At 43.3% G+C, this 22996-nt stretch overlaps 1 pseudogene; it reads left to right on the top strand.

Moving 5' to 3' along the window:
- The first annotated feature begins 9116 nt into the window (after window positions 1-9116).
- On the top strand, window positions 9117-10118 carry LOC129520932 (protein NDRG4-like; annotated as a pseudogene).
- The last annotated feature ends 12878 nt before the right edge of the window (window positions 10119-22996 follow it).

Below are 22996 nucleotides of genomic sequence, written 5' to 3'. Positions count from 1 at the left end.
TGTATCGGGGACATTTAATATACTTACATATTTAAGATGGAATCGGGGAATACTTCTTGGAAGAAATTTAATTAAGCTAAGCTGAAAAGATAGCCAGCCAAGTGAAGGGGGAGGAGTATGCAGCAATACTCATCTAGGGAGAGGAATAACATGGACAAAGATCCTAAGTTGAGAAAGAACACAGCCTTTTCAAGAAATTAAAGAAATTTCATCCTCTGAAGTAGAATGCCAAGGTGGTAAGGATCTGTGAAAGAAAAGGCTAGGGAGACAGGTAGAAGCCAAATCATTCTGGACCATGGAAAAATAAGCAACGTAGACATTGTCCTGGCTATAGTGTGACTATATTAAAGCTTTTTTTTTTTTTAGCAGGAGAGTTAAATGGTCAAAATTTAATTTAGAAATTTCCCTTTAGAGAATATTCTGTGCGTGGAAAGACTCAGGGACACAATTTTGAAAGGCATGATGATATGAAGAGATGATATGTTTAGGGACTCATAATCAATAGGACTTGACCAAATTTCTGTAATGTGTACTTACTAACCTGGATGTTTCCATCTGTGGGTAGTGTACATGCTATTTTAAATGGATAAATCATCATTCTGGTTTTACACAGTAATCTTGTGAACTTGATAAATATATGTCCCTGGTAGCTGAATGAAACATTGACTTTTGGTATATTGATCATAGTAAAGTTTCTTAGCATAGAGGCTGAGGTTTTGATAAAATAAACTCATCAAAGGAATAAATGGGTCTGCTATACTCCTTAGAAAGAGACAGCTGACCTTGTCCCAGGTAGATATTCATTATCTGTACATATGTATGTATGTATGTATGTATGTATGTATATATATATATATATATATATATATATATATATATTTCTCTATGTAATTTTCAGGACAATAGCTTAAGTTGAAGAAATATACCATGATAAAAATGGTTAAAGGTAAATGAATAAAGAATATCTAGTGACTAGAGATAGAAGGCAAAATAGCTCGAAGAGAGAATATATACATTCTTTTATAAAAGAAACTTTATTTTGGTCTTGCATTGTCTCTATTTATGGCAGAATAAAATATAAAAATAGGTCTTGGAGATAGGCTTCTGGATAAATTATTGCTTCTTGTAGAGATTTACAAGAATTTCAGGTGATAAAATACCACATAGAGGCTTTTCTTTTAAGTACAGTAGAACTATGGGCTGTTAAAGTTTATTGAATGACTTTCATTGATAAATGAATAAAAGAAAGAAACTTTCATAGGGAAAGAGCTCACCAAAGAACTTTATTGAATACAAACTCAAAAATTCTCATTTTCAAGGAGACACCGGAACCTCATTCAGTCTGGTTCTCTCTCAAGCCATCTTCTCCTCTTTATTACTTTCAAAGATAGGACTGCCCTCAATGCTCCAGCCCCTTGGCATCTTAATCCTCAACTCTTCCTTCCATTGGCTTTTGTCTCCCCTAATTAAGTACAAAATTCTAGGGAAATCAAAATCAAATTCTCACTGAAGAAAGCTTTCAAAGCATTTAATACAAAAGCAAAGTTTTTAATACAAAACAAAAGCCGCTTCTACACAACATAGGATGAAAGGTTTGACGCACTTCAGTTTCTCCTATAACCAAAACCCAAAAATCTCAAGAGGCAGGTTAATATGCTGTCATGAATAGATTTCAGGATATAGAGCGTTGCCTCACACGGGGTACACATGGGCCACATTAATTCTCCTCTATGGGAGAAAAAAACCAACCTAGTACAATATTGGCTAAAAAGAAAACAGACACTGAGCTGTCACATGCATAAAATGCTCAGTTTGATTTTAACAGTAGAACCCTAAATTTTCAAATAGTCGGAAACAGTGATTTTACCAAGGGGATTTTTGACATCCAATACATATGTCATTTTCCTTCTCTCTCTTTTAACTGGAACATATTTGACCTTGAAGATGCATTTGATCAAAAAACCATAATTCCCCCTTGATGAGACTGTCTTTCTGGGAGGCCGCCCTCTCTGAGCGGCCCAATGTGTTCACTTCACAGGGAGCAGCTCTGATTCCGTCCAGGAGAAAAGACAAAACTGTGTTTCTGTCGCTGACCAAGCCTGGAGAAAACCATGTCTTTCAAAGACAAAGGCGGTATCAAGGCAATGAAGCTTCTGGAGCCAACGAGCGTCACGCTGTGCCTCGTGTGCAGCCGCCGAGTGGACCCCACACTAAAGCACTGGAGGACTGGTTGGTGACAGCTGCTCCCCGTCCCCCAGCCATCACAGGAGCAGCCCTGGAGCATAGGTTGACTTCACAGATGAAGGTTTCCATCCTCGTTAGTTCCGATTTACCCTAAAGAAAGCAGAGTTTTGGCAACTGGGCACAACAGCCTGAAAGCACACACACAGAAACACAACGTCTCTGTTCTTCCTACTGAATCAAGTCAGAGTAGTGCTGGGCCTTTCTGGAGAGACAGGTCGCAAGCTATTAGTATTTGTTTCTGCCTCTGAGAGTCATGCTGAGGAGAGAGGAAAAACTCAGGAAGTCAATATTTTGGAAAAGCAAGCAAGGGGATGAAATTCAGTGAGCAGTTCAAGGCTGAGCTCTACTGCATAGTAGAAGCTAAAGAATCAACCTTCAGTCGTTAATTGTATATGTTAATTTTGTGCTTGCATGTAATTTTGCAGAGTTAAAGACTTTATGTTTTTACTTTGTCTCTGATTCACTGTTCATTTAATGCTTGATTGGAAATAATAATAGCAGCATACGGAGGTATTTCAATTGTGAAAAGGAGATTTGGAACAGTAAATCATTGAGAAGTTGAAGTTCTCCCACCCACCTATGTCAACACAGCTCCGACGCCAGCCGCTGCTTTTTGAAATGTCTTGTAAGAAGAGAAAATTAATCAGCTTTTCAACAGAGAGCAGCTTTTCTCTAAGAAACAGGTACAGAAAAGAGATTTAGTTCTGGAGAGAAAAAAAATAAAAAGTAAAAACAAGTGTCTGGAAGAGTCCTTTGGAATCAGACTTAATCTCTCCAGATATGCCTCTACATGACTCAAAATTAATCTATGTCACTCCGTTGTTCAACAAAATGTCATTCATTCATGTGTTCACTGCTTCAAAAATTCATATTTTCTACATAGATAATCATGCTATCTGTGAAAACAGTTTAATTCTTCCTCCCCAATCTGAATACCTTTTATTTCCTTTTCTTATCTTATTGTATTAGCTAGGATTTCCAGTACAAAATTGAAAAGGAGTGATGAGAGATGACATCTTTGACATCTTAGTGAGAATTGCTTTATATTTTTAAATTTATTCTCCAAAAATTATCCTTTTTCTGCACTCTCTTTATAAAGAAATGTGAGAAAGAATTCATTATTTGGCAATACAAAGCTGGCTCTAACTTGTGGTAGGTTACCAAATAGTCACTATACTGTGAAAAAAGAAGTTTAAAAACAAACGAGTAATTGGAAATAGCTATTTTTAATATTTTGAATATATTTAAAATTATGAAAACATATGCCAGGCAGGTCAGAAATAAGTGGCTAAAAGTGACATTGAGGGCTAAAAACTCCCCAAAATTCCAGATCCCTTTCTTCAAGTTCAAATTATTTTTAATGACTTGCATTTATCACTTAAATTTACATATTCATCACAGAAAATAAAATAGGAAAAACCAACAAAAACACAAAAAATTCACCTATTAAGCAAGAGATAATTTCTCTATCATGACCTTATTTTGTTCTGATTTAAGATTTTCTGTATGTATTTGATGCAGATCTTTTTCAAATGCACATTGCTTTATAACCAAAAAATATCAACCAGTGTGCTATTATTAAGTACTCAAATTCTCTACAATTTTTACTTTTGGGGGATATTTACATTGCTTTCAGTTTCTGCAGTTATATGCAGTGGCAAACAAAAATAACTGACTTGGAGAACACTTTCATGAAGACAAAAGTGCTCCAGTCATACAGAGAACTTAAAAACAGCCCTGTATCACACTCCTGAGCAGAAAATACTTAACAATACTTAGAAAAATAAACTATAAAGATCTTTATTTTTAACCAAGTTTCAGTGTCAGTGAAATTATGTGATCAATCAATGTGTTGTCACCAGCTGATTGTGTTCTTTTGGGTCACATGACTTAGAACTTGGTACACTAAGTATGGACCCAGTAAAACTCGATTCAGCTTTGAAAAGGTTTATTCTGTGAACCATGTGGAAAGCTGATGAGAAGGGAATGAAATAACTAGGTCTGGAATACAAATTTGGATGCTGTTACATTAATCAAAGTGAAAATGAAGGCCTGAATTAAAATTCTCAGAAGAGACATAAAAGGAAGGTGAAAGCCCATGACATACTGAAAACATTAGATTTGTAGGGTAAGGAAGAAGAAGTAGATAAAGATGATGTTTGAGTTTCCATAATGGGTAGTTATGCGAATTTTTGTGCTGTTAACCTGTGGAAGCGCCTTCGGGGAGGGGGGCGGAAATATGATGAATTTGAATTGTTTATCAGGCATCCCAAGAGCTTTTTGATAGATGGCTTAATTTACGGATTTTAAGCCTTAAGAAAAGACCTGGGCTCCAGACACTTCTTCTAGAATCAAGAGCAGGAAAGTGAGAGATAAGCTGAGGAATGGACTCAATGACCCAGGTGCAGCACGCACGTGCATGCCGAGAACTTGAGGAATGGAAGCTGGAAGAGCAACTCATGCAAGGAGTCAAACATAAACTCACCAGGGCCTCTGACAAGAGGCAGCAGTGGTACCTGGTGGCAGCGAGCATGGAAGAGCTGTCCCCGTGGGCGAGGGAGAGAAGACCAAGGGTGAATAAATGGTAACATCATATATGCAGAGCGCTCAGGTGGGAAAAGTACGGCCTGGCCTCTGAGCCCACAGGGTGGGGGAGGCCCTGCTCTCGAAGTCACTGTCCCGGGAGGAAGGTGAGCAGGGGAGCGGCTGCATCTGCCGCAGCCCCCACAGTCCTCGATCCCTGTCGGCGGCTGGCCCGCGGCCGCCGGGCCTCCCTGCCCCATCCATGCCCATGAGCTCAGGTCTGCGGGTGAGCGTGCGGGCCCTCATCCTGCCTGGCCGCCGGGGGTCACACACTGCCTGGGCCCTGATGAGGCCGCCATCAAGGGTCACACACGGCCCGGGCCCTGAGGAGGCCGCCATCAAGGGTCACACACGGCCCAGGCCCTGAGGAGGCCGCCAGGGGTCACACATGGCCCTGGGCCCTGAGGAGGCTGCCAACAGGGGTCACACACAGCCCGGACCCAGGGAGGCCGCCACCAGGGGTCACACACGGCCCAGGCCCTGAGGAGGCCGCCGGGGGTCACACATGGCCCTGGGCCCTGAGGAGGCCGCCAGGGGTCACACATGGCCCTGGGCCCTGGGGAGGCCGCCACCAGGGGTCACACACGGCCCAGGCCCTGAGGAGGCCGCCAGGGGTCACACATGGCCCTGGGCCCTGAGGAGGCCGCACAGGGGTCACACATGGCCCTGGGCCCTGGGGAGGCCGCCACCAGGGGTCACACACGGCCCAGGCCCTGAGGAGGCCGCCGGGGTCACACATGGCCCTGGGCCCTGGGGAGGCTGCCAACAGGGGTCACACACAGCCCGGGCCCAGGGAGGCCGCCAACAGGGGTCACACACGGCCCAGGCCCTGAGGAGGCCGCCGGGGTCACACACAGGCCCGGGACCCAGGGAGGCCTGCCAACAGGGGTCACACACGGCCCTGGGCCCTGGGGAGGCCGCCAATAGGGATCACACATGGCCCGGGCCCTGAGGAGGCCACCAGGGGTCACACACAGCCCTGAGCCCTGGGGAGGCCGCCGGGGGTCACACACAGCCCGGGCCCTGGGGTGGCCGCCGGGGGTCACACACACCCCAGCCCGCGGGGCCCGTTCACTGTTGTGTGAACTGATGTCCGCCCCTAAGGCTTCTGCAGCCCCGCAGGCCCCGACCTGCATAGAGACTCGAGAAGGAGCCCGTGAGGCCTTCAGGCGTGTGTATTTAGCTGTGGGAGCCCCTCGGACTGGATGCTTTAACGTTCTTGTGCGATTTCCACCCCAGGCCTGTAAGGCATGAGAAGCAATTTATGTTGAAAGTGTTCGAATCTAGAGTGGCTTCAACAGAGGCTACGGCGGGCATAACGGAGAGACGTGTCTGCCAAAGCCCGAGCAGCCCACGGGTGTGGGCCCGGCCGACTGATGGGAGGGGGTGTCGGGCCGAGGAACTAACTGAGGTGCCAGCCCTGCAAACAAGACCGCGTGAGTCCAGCTTGCCTTTCCCTACTCAACACTGCTTACTTAGCACAGTGCCTGGCACCTAAGGAATTCATGATAAATAATTATATTTTCTAATAAGATTTGGCTGACCATCTTGTCGTCGGGAGGTATTTATTCCCATTTTCAAGATGAAGAAACTGAAACAATCCAATTCCAAGAAACTTTGAAACAATGGAATGTAAAATCCAGAATCCAAGCTCTATTCTAAATATTTTTTAAAAGTCTGCTTTTTAAAAAAGTCTATGCGGCTTCCATTAGTTCATTCTCTATAACAAGCCAAAAATTGAATAATGTCTACTTCATAGTGTTAGTGTAAGGAGGAAAGGAGTCAGTATGTACAAGATGCTTTGTGGACTGTAGGAATCAAATTAATCGAAGTGTCAGTACACCTCATGGAGAAGTCGGTATTCTCGAGTCCTACGCACCATCATATTACAAGAGAATATGTGCTCTGTGATACGTGGAGTGAACCACAATTTATGATATCACAACAAGGCCTGTCTCAAAGTCTCTCCTGATTTGGAAGAGAATCCGGAGGAAGGACGGGTAAGGTGAGGCAACTGAATCTACTTTATGGGCTGCCACATAGGCCCCAGAATTGATACCAAACGTGAATATTATAACTTTCATGTGAGGCAAGCAAAGGAGTATTTTTTTCCTACCCCAGAACACACATGTTCACTTAAATAAATGGTGTTGTACCATTGTGTGTAAAAAAAAAAAAAAAAAAGAGAGAGAGAGAGAGGGAGAGAGAGATTTATACCCAGATGTAATAAGCCTCTGAAAAATAAATGAGTGAAAATGACACTGCAGGGAGAACCGATACTCCAATCCGGGCAATACAATAGGAGCAGGTCATGTAGAAGAATACATTTCTTCATAAATTGAAATACAATTAATTGTAAATGTGCCTAATTCATTACGAGTGAAAAGGCATTCATTTTAGCTAGCTTAAATATGAGCCTGGAGAAACTTGTTGGTTTTTAATTGCAATATACATTTCATTTTCTATAAATATTATGATGAACATATCTATAAAATTAACAATAGCCAGGAAAGGCGATGCCTAATAAACCTAGTATCAAGAGTTATTGGGTGCAAATTAACTACACATTTCTTAAGTGGTGTAATTAGTTTTTAATTAATAATCCACTTGACCTTTTAGGAAGTAGATGGTATTTCTTTATTGCTGAACCACACTAGAGACAAGCAGGAGCTATTCTTCAATATTTGCATCAGGTGGCAAATAGGCTGAATGATTAGTTATCGCATTTAGTTTCCTTGCAAAGTAAATATTTTTCCCTACTCGCATTTTTGTAAGAACTTGAAATTTATCTAAAAAGAATTAACTAACGTTTGGTATTTAAAGAACGCTAAGCCAGTCTTAGAATTATGGGAGCATGAAATCCAGATGATTGAAGAGTACTTATCCTGAAAAATAAGAACTCCAATGATTTACAAATTCAGAGTTTACCAATATTTCAGAAAGGAACCACATATCACCCAAAATAATCACATACTCAGCATCAAGATGGAGTTCCTTAGTATAGCTGGAGATTTACCCTGAAACATAGTATGAAACTTGCTCAGACTCTTTGTTGTTGTTGTTGTTGTTTTTAATACTTAAGGAATTCTGTTTATTATCTATGTCTTGGAATCCATGAGCATCTATAATAAACTGTTCCCCGGTAAACCATCTGGAAGCTGAAAAGAATTATATATAGTATCACCACAGAAGCAGAAAACCTCAGGCTTCAGGGAAACAAACAAAATCAGATTCCTGATAAAATCTTTCTTTCTCTCTCTTCCTATAGAATGTTTTAATCACCACTTTTTAGTCTAAAGTATTTAAAACCTGTATCTAGAATAGTTTTGCAATTCTTTCTGTCTTTCCGTCGTCTATCTATCACCTACCTATCTATTCATCCATCCCTCATCTACATTGACTGCCGAGTGCTTGCACATATTTTCCCACTTCCAGCTGAAAGTATCACTGCCTAAAGTAGGATCTACTCCCAGATCCTTCCATTGCATGACTCCCCGACCCTTTCAGATAATAAATGTCAATGTAGGTACGTATATTTTCTGCTGTTCCAAAATGAAAAGAATACTAACATGTACAATTAGACCAGATATTTGAGTTTGATGACTGAGCACTCACTCTTACTCACTCTTCTAATATTAAGGCTTGTGAAAAATGTCACACTGCTCGGGAAAAACAAAGTTTTCAGGAGGTCAAATCATGGAATGTGAGAAATGTGATTAATTTTTTTGTGTGTGGATTATCAATAGAAATAGTTAGGTCAGCCTCTGCCAAATTTACTTTGCACATCCTCCAAAGATTCTTCTCCTCTCACGTTAGATACTTTGTGAAATGTTATGCATTCTGTGGCCTGGGCTAAAACAACCACACTATCCGTGTATTCGGGTTCAAGTTCTTCAGTTACTCTTTCCAGTTAAAGAATTACATACTATTTCACATTACTTAAAATAAATAGTTTATCACATTAAAAAAGACCAGTCAGGGATCCCTGGGTGGCGCAGCGGTTTGGCGCCTGCCTTTGGCCCAGGGCGCGATCCTGGAGACCCGGGATCGAATCCCACGTCGGGCTCCCGGTGCATGGAGCCTGCTTCTCCCTCTGCCTGTGTCTCTGCCTCTCTCTCTCACTGTGTGCCTATCGTAAATAAATTAAAAAGATCAAAAAAAAAAAGACTGCTATGCACACAGCACCATCGCCTCCCCCTTGCGCTGCCCCCGGCCCCCCCAGACCCTGGGGACTCAGGCCCTTCCTGGTGGAGGCGGAGGCCTCCTGATGGAGTCCTGGGATGGGGAACATGACGTTGGGGCACCTCACCACCTTCTGCATGTGGTGATCTGGGCCTCCCGGAAGGGAAACCCCCCAGCCATGCTCACCTCCCATGACCTGAGCCTCAGTCTCGGGTTGTGTTCTGACACTTCTTCAAATTTGAGGACATGAAGGAGACGGTCAGGCACTATGTGGTGTGGTCAGCAGGTGGGGCCCCCCGTCTCCCCAGGGGCACCAGTTCCCCGGCACGGAGCAGCTGGCTGCCATGCTCCACGTGGTGCAGCGTTTTGGTTCACGCATACGATCAGCTTGAGTGGGATCTGGAGCCTACGTGCTGGCCAAGTTTGCTCTCATCTCCCCCAACCTGTGGAGAGCTGGGGCTGATGAGCACTGAGCCCACAGCAAAGGCTGGATCGGCTGGGTGGCCACCAAACTGCGGCCTGACCAGCACGGTATCATCCCACCTCTTTGCCGCAGGAGCTGGCGAACGACACAGAGCTGGGGCAGAGCCACTGGCAGCAGAGCGGAACACAGTGCGCCAGGCCAAGCTGCAGCTCTTCTGGAGCACGCACAGCAGCTGCAGAGACCTGGACGCTGGCCTGCCCGGAACAGTGCCCAAGGCCAAAGCACTCCGCCTGGTGACGCTGGTGGTTGGGGGGCATGTGCCTGCCGACGTCGTGGTGTCTGCCTTTGGAAGCCAGCATGTGGCAGCGCAAGTCCAGCCCAGACCCAACCGCCACCATCTTTCTAAAGTGGCAGATTCCAGAGGGTCTCCCAGGTGCCACCGCCAGGGAGGCTTCCTGCAAAGCGTGGCCTACATGCCCTCAGCCAGAGGACCAGCCTTGCCCACTCCTGTACTGCATCTCTCACTGGTGCCAGCCCAGTGGAAGGCAGCCCCCCGCAGGCCTGCACCCAGTCACAGAGCAGCGAGGGGCTGGGCCAGGTCAGTCACAGCCCGGAGTTGTCCTTTCGGAGCCCTTGGCCCAGCAGACAGCCACCCGCGCCTGTCCACAGCGCCGTCCTCCTGTAATCCTCTTGCCAACTCATTCTCCCTTGGGTATAGTTCTGTGAAGGCCGAAGGGGGAAAATGGGTTTACTTCTCTTTTGTTAAAAGTATGAGGAGAGGGGCAGCCCCGATGGCCCAGCAGTTTAGCGCCACCTTCAGCCCAGGGCCTGGTCCTGGAGACCCGGGATCGAGTCCCACGTTGGGTTCCCTGCATGTGTCTCTTTCTCTCTCTGTGTGTGTGTGTCTGTCATGAATAAACAAATAAAATCCCTAAAAAAAAAAAAAAAAGATGAGGAGAATCCTTCTAGATGCTGTAACAGAACAGTCTCCAGGTGGTTTGAGAGACTCGCTCCTCCCCGCTGCAGCTCACTCACCTCCTCAGCTTGGTGAGCTAGAGCCCTCCTTCAACTCCCTGGTTGGGGTGGGTACAGGGAGGGAGGAGACTTGCTGGGGACAGAGAGTCCAGTCCGCCTCTGGGCAGGATCAAGGAGGATATCCGGGGTTAAAATAAATGTGGGATGAGTCCCTCGGGCAGGCAGGTTGGCAGATGGGTTGGGGTTTGGAGGTGGTGTGCTGGGGCAGCGGGAGCACAGGGGCCCACTCGGGGAGCACTCGGAGGCTGGGGCCCCGGAGCTCCGCTGGCCCCTCGGACCTCCCCTCCTCCACCAAGACATCTTCTATCTTGGAGCCCATGTGACCACCGCCTGAGCAGTGGCCACCGGGGGACGGTCCTACCAGGCAGCCTTTTTGCCGGGGGTCTCTGAGCTGGCGGGGGCACAGGCCCAGGCAGGCAGAGGCTCAGCAGGGCTTGTCTGCCCATGGAAGACAGAACACAGATGACCTTGAGGGCAGGAACAGCTCAGACTGTCCCTTGCAGCCCACATGCTCTACCACCTTCTGGCCCTGCCCCATGTCTGAGCCAAGGTCCTGAGGTAGAAAGCCTGACCCTCCATCTCCATGGGGACCTGACTTGGGGGCTGAGGTTGGATGTGGGGACACACCCCTGAGAGCGTCGTGGTGTCTGCCTTTGGAAGCTAGCATGTGGCAGAGGGTCCCAGTCGACCCCCTTTTCTGCCACCAGTTTCCATGGACGACAATTCAATTAGCAGCAGTGTATCCAAGGCCACCAGAAGCGTGGAGTTGCTAGGGCGAGTTCCGGTCAAGCTATGCCAACATGCTGTGTGTGTCACCAAGGAAGAAGAGAGTTCATTCGGAGAGATACAATCCGAGGTACTGAGACGTCTGCAGGCCTGCGTCGCCGTGGCAGGACTGTCGGAGTGGCTTGGGCTGGGGCTTACTGGTCCTGGGGTGACAGGTGAAGGTTCCCGAAGGGAACACAGGCCAGGCTGAGAGAGGTACCTGGGTCCCCTGCTTTTAATGTGAATCCCAGGAGCGAGCCATACCCTTCCGGCCCACCCTCACTCTCGGGGAGAACCTCCGGGCCCAGGAACCAGGGCCATTTGTCTTTGAGCCTAGATCTATCACCACAAACCATAAAACAAGGGAAAGAGGGGAGAGAAAATGAAAACTGCAGGGCTGCAGAGGGGGCCACTGGGTGAGGGGTGCTGAGGCTGGGATGGCACCTGCATCCATCCACATGTCACCCCTTTCTCGAATCTCAAGTCATTATTAGACTGTTCTAGAGCCTGGTGGAGGGGCAACTGGGTGGCTCGGTGATTGAGCATCTGCCTTCCACCCAGGGCGTGACCCCGGGGTCCTGGGATCAAGTCCCTCATCGGACTCCCCGCAGGGAGCCTGCTTCTCCCTCTGCCTGTGTCTCTGCCTCTTTCTGTGTGTCCCTCATGAATAAATACAGAAAATCTTTTTTAAAAAAAGAGAGTCTGGTGGAGTGTTACCCTGTCCCCAGTTCTGTTCACTCACGTGCTTCCTTTGACTATCAAATGTGACTGTTGGAGAAGCTGGTTGCATTAATCCTTACCACAGACAGTGCTGTAAATCTTGGGCTTTTTCTGTGTTCTTTCAGATAAGAAAACTCTATCATCTATCATCTCTCTAACATCTGTCTATTTCTCTATCATCTATCCATCATCTATCATGAATCATCTATCTATCATCTATCTATCATCTATCTATCATCTATCTATCTATCTAATCTATCTATCTATCATCTATCTATCTATACTGGGTCCTCCTGAGTATAGTTTTCCATCAGAGGTTGTCTCTTTGGTCAACTTTTAACGCATCTCATTATTTTCCTCTCTGTATAAAGGGAAGAACCTAATTTTGTGTATTCTGGTGGCTAATGTCGTGAAACTATGATATGGCAAGACGTAGAACAAATAAAAACCCTTGTCAAAGTATATAAAAAAAAAAAAGATTGCCATGGCTATGAAATGAGTTTAAAAATACTGAGTCTCATATGATTCGCGTTCACAATAAGTCGTCATAATCATTGTGTATCATCTGTTCCGTATCATTTTAAAGCTCCTTTTGCACAATTAGGGGATCAGAGAATACTGGTTGGCAATTTACTGATCGTATCGGTTTCCTGTCGCTGTTGTAAAAAATCCCCACGAATGTAAGAGCTCCAGCCAGCGCAGAGGGAGCCGGCGCGGTGGGGTCAGCGCTGCAGCCCAGGGCCCAGGCCGGGGAGCCTCCAGCAGAGCTGCGTGTCCCTGGACTCCGGGGAGGGCCGGCCTGGCTTCCGGGGAGCCCTCGTTTCCTGGCTCCTGGCTCCTTCCTCCACCTCCTCCCCAACGGCAGCATCGGGCCCCCCGGACCCTTCCCCCTTGGTCGCATCTCCCGACGCTGCCCTCCGCGGAGGAGTCTCCATCCAAGGACCCATGCGGTTAGATCGAACTCACCTGAATAGCAGGAGGTCATCTCCACATCTCCAGGCTCATAGTTTTTTGTTTTTTTTTTTAAAAAAGAGACTTTAGGGGATCCCTGGGTGGCGCAGCGGTTTAGCACCACCCTCGGCCCAGGGCGTGACCCTGGAGCCCCGGGATCGAGTCCCACGTCGGGCTCCCTGCGTGGAGCCTGCTTCTCCCTCTGCCTGGGTCTCTGCCTCTCTCTCTCTCTCAATCTGTGTCTCTCGTGAATAAATAAATAAATAAAATCTTTAAAAAAAAAAGAGAGAGAGAGAAAGAGAGACTTTATTTTCAAGCAATCTCTATGCCCAACAGAGGCCTTGAACTCATAACCCTGAGATCCAGAGTCGCAGGCTCCCCCGGCAGAGCCAGCCGTGCACCCCACAAAGCATCAAACCTGCAAAGGCCTTTTTGCCGCGTCAGGTAACATGCACATGTCCTGGGGCCTGGGGCCCGGACACCTGAGCCCCCATTCTGTGCACTGGCTGCGTCGCGTGTGGCTCACCCACCTGAGGGAAGATGACGGTGGAGGATAAGGGGCCAGGGATGGAGCCAGCTATTCGGGTATGGTCACGTCCCCTCATCACAAAGACCCTGCAATTAGGTGCCCACCTGGCGCAGTCCTGGCCTCAGCACATCTCAGACTGACGGTAATACCTGTGCTGCTGGCGTCAGCGATGCCTTCCTCCACACACCTCGCTAAGCTCTCGGGTGCCCCAGTCCCCAGTCCCGCTGCCCGGGCCTCCCAAGCCCTCCCTTCATCACGCCAGGGCCCATGTCAACTACGCTGGGCGCCCACACACTTTCCACAAGACACACGGTTTCAGCCTAGATCTGCTTCCCACCCACTAAATGGGAATGCATCCTTAGAAGCTGGGGAAAAAAATTAATTCGACAGTAAAAAAGGAGTGAGTTTCTTGGTATATTGGTTCTCTGGGGCTGTTCTCCCACAATACCATGCATCAGGGAACCTGGAGCAACAGAAATTCAGTATTTCTGACTTGGAGCCTTAGAGTCTAAGATCAGTGTCACCAGGGTTGATTTCTTCTGGAGGCTGTGAGACAAAAAATCTGCTGCCTGCCTCTCACCCCACTTCTGGTGGCTTTATTTTCAGTCCTTGGTGTAGAAGCTTCCCCCTAGCCCCCGTCTTCTGCTTCACTTCGTATTCTCTCTTTTCCACGCCTGTCTCCAAAGCTCTCCTTTCCAAAGAATGCCAGGTCTCCTCTTAACCTCCTAACCCCTCTACCTCTGGAAAGATCCTATTTTCACAAAAGGTAACGTCCTGATATATTGGGAGTTAGGATTTCAACAGATAAATTTTAGGGGCACATGGTTCAACCCGTAACCCTCAGAGGTAGATGTTAACTTTCATATATAAATGCCTCGGGGCATCGTTTCGGATGCCTGGCACCCTGTGCGAATGGACATCCTCGCAGGGGAGAGGGTCACGCAAAACAGAATTTAGGAGACACAATAGAAAGAAGCCACAGATCTTCAGAATTTGACTTTGTGTTAGGAGTCCTCAAGCAGTTAAAAACAGCAAAATTCCCCTTAAGAACCCTGTGCAGGTCACTCCACTTGTTCCACTTAGAACTGATGAAAAGCTCCCGCCGCCTGGCTGGTTCACTGCAAATAATACACGGTGCAGAGTGTGGCTTCGCTCATGACAACAGCATGACAACAGCACCAGCTCAATCATATTTTTCATGTCACGGGCAGTAAACGAAGCACAAGTCAAAACCCAGTGAAAACAGAAAGTATTACCATTTTGAGTTATCGACAGAAGAATTTCTTATCACTTCCCTGCCGAGGTTGAAGAACAAAGCAACTGATACACAAAGAAGTTAGAATATGTTTATCTGTGAAATGATAAGAATGCCTTAAGGTCAGATTCTTATCTAACAGTTCTTTTTTTTTTTTCATCTCTGCTAAGGAACAGTTTAAAAAAAAAAGGCGTAGTCATCCATCACCCACTGTATAGACCTCAAAACAGTCTTAAGCATCTTGGTATTCAATTCAGTTAGACATTCAACAAATATTTACTGAGCATCTATCGCAAGCCACGCATTCTTCTAAGCTCCATTACATATCTAATAATAAATAAAACATAATCCCTATTGATAAATAATCTTAGTCTTTTTTAGTCATTCTAAATTAAATTACTTCTTTCCAGTTTCTAGGAATATACTCCCACCCACAAATTGGGATTGTGTGTGGGTGTGTGCTTAATGTTTTTTGACATAATTCTTATAATCTAGATTTTAATTATTTATCTAGATTTATTTTAATCTAGATTATTTAATCTAGATTTTAGTTATTTTAATATTTATTTTATTATTTATTCTTAATTTAACACATATTTTAGTTTTTAAATTGAGGATTTTAATGCAGGCTAGTTCAAACTTTTTTTTTTGAGGATTTTATTATTCATTTGAGAGATACAGAGAGAGAGAGAAAGCATGAGCAGGAGAGAGAGGCAGAGGTGCGAGGGAGCAGCAGACCCCCATTGAGCAGGGAGTCAATGCGGGGTTCGGTCCCAGGACCCAGAGATCATGACCTGAACCAAAGGGAGACGCAGAACCATCCCAACCACCTAGGCATCTAATATTAAATATTAATACATTTATAGAAGGAGTTTATTCTATAGAACAGTGGTTCTAACAATGATTAATAGACTCTAAGTCAATATTAGGAAGGAAAACATAATCTACTGAACCAATATTTTCCAAATTAACATATGAAAATAAAAAAGTCTTGCATGGGTAAAAGATGGTCTCCAGTGCAAGAAAGACCAGTGGATTTCAATGTAACAGAATATAATATTGATACACTTAGAAATATATTTTGTGACTTACTTTTCAGAAACTACCACTTGTCAAATTTTGTATAGGATCAAATTTCTACAACGATCTGAAAGGCTTTTTAAGGCTTTTTTGTGACAACATATCTACAAGAGGCCAAGTTTTCTTCATATACTTCAACCAGAATTATGTATTACAATAGACTGAATGTAAACAGTATATGAAATCTTCTCTGTCTTCTAGTCAGCCAAATATGGAAGATATTTGCAAAAACATAACAGTGCCTTGTGTAAAACAGTTATTTTTCATTAAAAAATGTAATTTATTTTTGCATTTAATGGGCTGATAATCATTTATCTTTAATAAGTGAGACTTTTTTAAAAGATTTTATTTATTTATTCATGAGATAGAGAGAGGCAGAGAGAGAAGCAGGCTCCCTACAGGGAGCATGATGTGGGACTGGATCCCAGGACCCTGGGGTCACGACCTGAGCCAAAAGTAGATGCTCAACCTCTGAGCCACCCAGGCATCCATCCCTATGTGAAACTTTCTTATTTAATGTCTATTATAGGAAACATTAATAGACAGACCCATATGAAACAAAATCTCTCTGGGGTCTACAGTAAGTATAATGGGGTCCAGAGTCCAAGAGTTTAAGAATCACTGCACTGATATATGTTCATTAGTACATGGTAATCAGCAATGCAATAAAAAAAAAATAAAAGCAAACATTGCCTGCCTGGGCTCCTCCAAGCCTGGCCCAGGGTGGGGAATGATCCTCCCAGAGCCATGGGAACAGGTGGCAGATGCTACAGTTTCCAGAAACTAATGCCATTGAATATTGTCATATTTACTTTATTTCTGTTTCCCTATGCACCCATGGGGAGGGAGGTAGCGGCACATATACAATCATAGTAAATTGGCAGAAGAAAAACACAACAGATTCCTGGCTAGAGGGGGAGAGATAAGGCAACGTGCATGGGGGAGCCCAGAGGGGAGACATGGGCCCTCTACTCCTCCCATGAGAGTCTCCCCTTTGGCCCCAGATGAGTTGGCTGGCAGCAGAGGCACAGCTAGGAGAACCATGTCTTCCCACTCCCTGGCTTCTCTGTTCTCTGTGCTCTGAGGCGAAGGAGTGCTGTGGAAAGGGATACGAGTCATTTCTGCACCTGCCCTGCTCTAGGCCACCTGCAAGAGAAAGATACTTGATTGGCAGGCTGGTCAGAATCACTCCTTCTAGTCCCTGGTCTCCAGCCCTTCCAGCTGTTTCCTGGCAAGCCCAAGTTGAGTAGTCCGTGCCCCATGCTGTGTTTCCTAGAAGCCAGGCCAACTTGAGATTCACTCCAAATGTCCAGTACTCCCTGCCTCCCACCTCCAATCTATTGCTCTATTCTGTAACTTGGCTACAGGGATGTTTACTTACCAGGGAAATAAATTATCCCATTTTCTTTAAAAAAAAAAAAAAAAAAAAAAAAAAAAAAAAAAAAAAAAAAAAAAACTTGCACCAAGCAAACTTCTGATATGATTTTCTAGCTTTTCTATAGGAAAATGCTAGATAGTTCTACAGGCAATTGTATTTATTTAAAAGTTATATTTTTCATTATCAATAAATAAACAGGTTCTGATTTTAACCACTGCAGTTATTTCAACCACTTGTGATAAGACTTTGGTCACCTCTGCACAAAGACCAGGCTCTTCAATCCTTTCCCATCAGTGGAAGTTGGTGAAGGTCCCTTAGGTTTGCTTAAACAGATTTCCCTAATCTTACATCATGATATTAGTCCTATGATTCAGGAAGGCCCTGGGGCACCTCTGCAAATGTTTCTGCTCCACCTACAAGACAGTGAATTACAAGGAGTCTCAGAAAGGGCAGGTGGCCTACAGGACCAAAAGTTTGCTATGCTTATCCCCAGAACCAAGACAGTGTCTGCCTTAAGAAAATCTGTTTCAAGAGAACTTTCTCTCTGTGTGAAGTATAGAACCTGAATTTTTTTATTTCTGAGAGGGGAAAAATTAATCTCTGTCTCACCAATAATCAGGTATGTGTTTTTATACATCATGGTTTAATGATTTAATTGGAACTGACAGGATTCAGGTGTGCTGATTCGCCAAGGTGGAGAAACAAGAATTTCAGAGCATATAAATTGACCAAAATGACGCCAAAAGTGAAGATATCTTAATTCACATATGTGCAGAAAAACACCACCTTTGTAGAGACTTGTGAATTCACCAAGATATACTGTACTGGATGGTTTTATTAGAAATTCTGGGTCCCTCCTAATGAAGGAAGTGGTAATAAGTCTTCATTAACATGGCTAAAGGAGTTTCCATTTCCTGAGCTCTTTGTGATTTTTCTCTTTGTAAGCTTCTGCTTTTTTAATATTCCACTCCGTAATGCCATAATGCTCAACAGCCTACTTTGGGATTGCAGCTTTCAGAGAAAAAATTGCAGAAAATCTTTAGTCTTGTCTATGCACTTGAAAAATGATTTCATTTTATGACAATTTTATCATTCTACTGTTAAAACTTTCCACTTTCTCCTGTACACTATAAAAACACTAGCAGCCTCCTCTGCTTTTAACAAGAAATGGTAGAGTCATGCTGTAGCGCTGTGTTCAGCCCTCAGCTATATTTTGCTCCTTTGTGACAGTATCCTCTACTCTTTTGCTATAGAAGGATTATCCTAAGTTCCACTGAAAAGAATGAACTTCTTAATGGCGTTTTAATTGAAAATAAAAGCCCAATTGAACAAAAATATGGGCACCAAAGTACTTCCTCCAATATTAACTCCCCCTATTCTTCAACTTGCATTCAAGGGGTGTTCACTTTTAACATTTATATGCTTAATATTTATCTTCCTAGAATATCCCATTTATTGTTCCACTTTCTGGGACTCGATTTATTAATTCTCGGCACCATTCACTCTTTCATTCAACATCACATGAATCCAAGTGTCGTGATAGATTCTGAGGATACAAAAATGAATAAGCATAATCCTTGTTCACTGAAAATCTTAAGTTCTAACATGGAATGGGACTAACAAAAAATTATAATAATATAATATAATATAATATAATATAATATAATATAATATAATATAGTTAGTTTTTACAAAATGCTGTGAAAGAATTGATAAGAAATAATTATTCTTGGAAAGTAACAAGGGAATGCTTCATAAAGAAGAGAGTAATTAATCTGTATATTGAATGAATGACAAGTCGAAGAACTTCACTGAGGAATGGGGGAAAGGTGGGATAACCGGGGGATGCCCAAACTCACAGAGCAGTACCATAAACATGTGCTTGGGGAGTTAAGAGGAAGGCAGGCTGCCTGCAGAGTTACATGCAGCACAGAAATGAAAGGCAGGAGGAAGTGAAATCAAGCTGTGGGCAACTATGAATGGCATCTAAGCAATATGGTGGTTTTTTGTCATATGGGCATCATGAGTGAGACATTCAGTTTTGTATTTTAGAAATGTGAGTCTGAGAGGAATATGGACTATGGAATATAATGGAGAGAATATGAGAAACATGAGTCAGTTTGATAAAGCAGTAAAAATGCAATGTTACGGGAGGGAAATTCAAAGGAAATATTCTGAATTAAATTTTATTGCTAAAAGAAAATTGGGAATATCAGTCATCTAAAGACTGACAGAGATAACTCTTTCCCTGTGATATGTTTTCTATTCTCTTTCTAGTTATGAATATATATATATATATAGAATATTTTCTTATAATTTTCTCTTAGTATCCACATTTTATCTACCTTTATTTAACTAAAACATGTTTCAGTCATGAGTCCCATTAGATGATGATGATATAATAATTAATAATAATAATAATAATAATATAACAGAGAAAAAAATACTTGTGCATGAGAACTTTTTATCATAAACTCACTTTCAAGGGTTAAAACTTATGTTTATAAAATTTACAAATATCAAATCGAATTAACTTTGTCCAGGCTTAATATAAATGCTCACAACCTGGTGAAACAAATAAAAATTTTCCTAAAATAGGCATTTTAAACTATGCTAGAATTAAAATTTTTAAAAAAAGAAAAAAAAAACAACTTCACTTTTTCCCTGCCTCTGGAGTCCCACAGATCAACTGCAGCCAAATATATGTTAATTACCAAGAACTACTTAAAACTAAAAAAAAAAAAAAAAGAATTGAACAAAAATGAGAGCAAAAAATCTTAAAAATTAGAATCTCCTAGAACTCCAGTTATTAGATTTATCATATGTACAATATAAAACATTTTGTGTAGATCACCTTAAAGATAAACACACTTGAAAACAGTATGCAAGGAACACAAGTTTTAAAATGAACCAGAAAGAATTTCAAGAATAAGAAATAGTATTATTGAAATAAAAACTCAATAGATGAAATAAACATCATATTAGACATTTAGACTTATATTAGGCACGTATTTCTGAAAAAATAAACAATGACTTGGAAAATATATATTTAAAAATGACCAGGAATGAAGCACAGACAAACAAGAAAGGAATATGGAAAATGCATGTGAATTTAAGAGACGTGAAGTTGAAATAAGAATGCCAAACATAAGCTGAAGTGGAGTTCCAGCATGTGAGAACAGAGAGAAAAGGAGAAAGAAAATGTTTAAAATAATACTAGCTGAGAATTCTCCCAAATTTGTGAAAGATGGTAATATGATATTCAAGAATTACAGTGTATTCTGAGAGAGAGAGAGAGAGAGAGAGAGAGAGAGAGAGAGGTGAGCAGGGAGAGGGAGAAGGCAGTGGGGATGGAGGGTAGGGAAAAGAGGAGAGGAGAGGAAGAAGGAAAGAAGGAATAGAGAAAGTAGAAAAATGTTAAAAGGCCCTGGCAGTTGGTTTAGCTTGGGAAACACATCTTAAACTGTTAAATTGGACCTCTTACATGCTTTGTTTTAATGTAGATCTTAATGATTGCTTTCACACATCAAGGTCTTTTTTAGTCTACATTCAGATTTTTTTTTTCAATTCAGTAGAAAAGGATTACATAATGGGCTTAAATAGAAAATCTATGCTGGACTAAAAGCATCAACATTGCAAATGTGTGTCAACATGAGCAGGTTCCTAATTTTCTGAGCCCAAGATTCTCTCAACTCTAATTGCTTTTGGCCTAAAATGCAAGAAGGCAGAAGCGCATCTTAGTTTAGCTGTGTTCTTGGCATGAACAGTTGAACTGTTGATAGCATAGGGACTTTCTGTGGGATTTCAGAGTCAGTTTGCTTAGAAATATGCATATGTCTAAGTTAACACCTTCCCTGATACCAAAAGAGAATATCTCCTGTGTGTGTCCAGACATTAAAAGACAGAAAGTGTTGAATTTAAGAAAGATTCTTCCCACCAAGATTCCAATTCTTCCCACCAAGATCTTACTCACATTGAGTTTTCCAGAGTTCTAAAATTAGTACATTTTTCAGATCTATTGGAAATGAAAGAGTACTGAATGGAGGGATGAATAAATCCTGTACTGGAAAAATGTGGTTAGTTTTATATATAGGCTACTAACTAAATTCTTCTAAATAAGAAATCTTTTAGCTTTCTCTCTTCCTCTTCCTCTTCCTTTCCCTTCCTGGGCAACTCAGTTGTAAAGCCATTAGGTGGACTGAGCAAAGCAAGCTTTCAAGTGAGTGAGGATGAGGAATAGAAGTTACCATGACCTAGAGTTGTGTGTTACAGCCTGAATGGTCTAGCAAGGCTGCCTGGTTCACATGTGGGAGCCTGAGCAGAGAGGGGAAGACATCCACACAAGGGGTAGCCCAACATAGGGTATGCGAACGCATCAGCTGAAGAAGACATAAGTGAAAGTGTCAGAGCCTGAGTAGGGTGAGAAGGGCATCCCATGGTAACCTGCATAGGACACTTGAGTGTAGGTGGAAAGAAAAAGCCATTCTTTGGGGGAGACAGTAGGCTGTATGATGTCAACATCTGAGCAGAGTAGGGGATGCATCCCCATGGGAGATGAGGGGTAGTCTAGCCTCGGGAATCACAACCCAAGCAGGACAACCCAAGCTCTGCCCACCCAGAGCTACCACCCGGCGTGGGGTGTCAATGCCTGAGCAGAAGGATACGATATGCCAGGGGTAGTGTGGGCCAGCCCACTGCAAGACGTTAATGCCCAAGGAAGATGAGTGAGGAGGATGGCCCATGAGAAGAAGACGTGGTACAGGTTTTCAGACCCTGGGCATACTGAGGAAAGTGTATGCACAGGCCAGCTCAGAGTGGCAGAGCCTGAGAAGGGAGAGGACCACTTTCATGCAGAGGGTACAGCTCCACATAGGGTCCTGGAGCCCATGCTAGGTACAGAGAGTGTGTGCATGGGGGAAGCACCACACGAAAGGTCAGAGCCCTAGTAAGTGACAGGGGTACCAGCTTAGGGGAGGGTATGGCAGTAGATATGGGGGATTGGCTGCATGATGTAAGAGTGATCAAATTATTAATATAGTAAATGTCATGGAAATCAGATTTATCACTATCAGACAAAGGGTTTAAAGGAAGAAAACTAGAATGAACCCTGTTTGATTGGATTAGAATTGGAAATATCAGTGTGAATTCAGTGTTTTTGATGGACAGAGACGTAAAAATGAAGGTACATAATAAGGTGTATATGTCACATGCGTGTGTGTGCATTACATTACACATATGTAGGTGTGTAAGTATGCATGCATTTATCCCCTATTTGTGTCCACTGAGGGGATGAAGAAGAAGCAAGACTTCGATTAACAATGAGCACGTCTGATGCTGAGTGTTGGTTTCTAAACATGATTCTCCAAAAAAGGAGTAAGTGTTCCTCAGAGAAATGCTTGACTCTAGGGCTGAGGTGCAGAAAATACAATATTCCTGAGGTGCTAGGAATATCTGTTTATGTCAAAAAAGCAAGGAAAAGCTGAAAAATAAATAGATAGCTGGTACACGTTAAAGGGAAACAATAGAACATGACTTGAAAGGGCTCCTCCTGGTGTATCAGGGACAATTTAAATATCAAAATAAAAGCTGATAGTAGCAGATCAAAACCCACTGAATAAAATAGGAAATCATAAATCCAGGGAAGCACAAGTTAATTAATTAATTAAATGTGTAATGAATATAAAATTTATATAGATTGCAAGTAACTGCCCACAAAATACATAAAAATTACAAAGGAGAAACAGTAACTTTACATTGGACAAGCCCGACATACTCCATCTTAATCCAGTAATTAAACTGAACATCATATATAATGAGACAAATCAAAATGTCTTCCACCTTAATGTAGAT

Source organism: Nyctereutes procyonoides, unplaced genomic scaffold (genome assembly GCF_905146905.1).
Source record: "Nyctereutes procyonoides isolate TBG_1078 unplaced genomic scaffold, NYPRO_anot_genome, whole genome shotgun sequence".
NCBI lineage: Eukaryota > Metazoa > Chordata > Mammalia > Carnivora > Canidae > Nyctereutes > Nyctereutes procyonoides.
Note: the sequence above shows the minus strand (reverse complement) of the source record. Positions and strands in the feature narration are given on the sequence as shown.